Source organism: Cetorhinus maximus, chromosome 26, assembly GCF_964194155.1.
Source record: "Cetorhinus maximus chromosome 26, sCetMax3.hap1.1, whole genome shotgun sequence".
Lineage (NCBI taxonomy): Eukaryota > Metazoa > Chordata > Chondrichthyes > Lamniformes > Cetorhinidae > Cetorhinus > Cetorhinus maximus.
Genome location: NC_135904.1, coordinates 10,992,315 through 10,993,239, shown reverse-complemented (window position 1 = coordinate 10,993,239; position 925 = coordinate 10,992,315).

Genomic DNA, 925 nt, shown 5'->3' with positions numbered 1-925 from the left:
GATCAGGGACATAGTCCAGTTTGAATCCCGTTTCACCTGCCAAGAATAATGTGCAATTTACCCTCTTCTCTTCACATACCCCTCCACCCCTCCGAAAGAGAATTGTAACTCCCTCCTAAAGGTTGGTTGAACTGGTTTCTTTAAATTGGCAAGAACAGCTTTGCCTTTTGTACAGTGGGGCTGGGCTGGTCCGATCACATCCCATTGTAGTTCATTGATCCTGTGATTTGTTTATACATTTCGAGATTGATCTCCCTGGTTTATGGAGCTAGGAAGTGCAGCTTAAGCAGCAAATGTGCATTTTTTGCGATAAATCCTGTCAAACTGAGATCTGAAATTTTGCTTTCCTAGTGTAAAACTAATTATTTTTAGATACCGCCAAAAAGTCTTTGAAAGCCGAGATTTCGTTGCGTGGCTGACCCTGACTCTGCTTCCTCACTATTGAAGATAAAAGTCAGCGCTCTTAAACATTAGCCAATAGCATTGTAGCATAATGGTTATGTTACTGGACTAGTAATCCAAAGGCTTAAACTAATGATCCAGAGATGAGTTCAAATCCCACCATGGTACCTGGGAAATTTAAATTCTTCCTTTATATTGCAGATTTATTTAATTAATATCTGTAAGAGTGACGATGAAATTACCAGATTGTTCCAAGGAGCATCAACATAGACCAGTTGGGCTGTTAGCCTCTGTTGTATGTGGATGTGGAATGGTGGATGTGTAGGGAGAGAGGGGAGAGAATGCATCCGGGGTTGTCCCAAGTTGGAAGTTCTGCGCATCAACTGAGGGCCTTTTTGGACCTGACGATGACTATGATAGGCTGTAAATCTTGACTCGGTCAATTCTGGAAGGATGGTCGCTTGCTCGTGTTATTGGAGGTCAGTGGGGGTGCTGTTATCTCAGTGTCTCGGTGTTGAGTCTG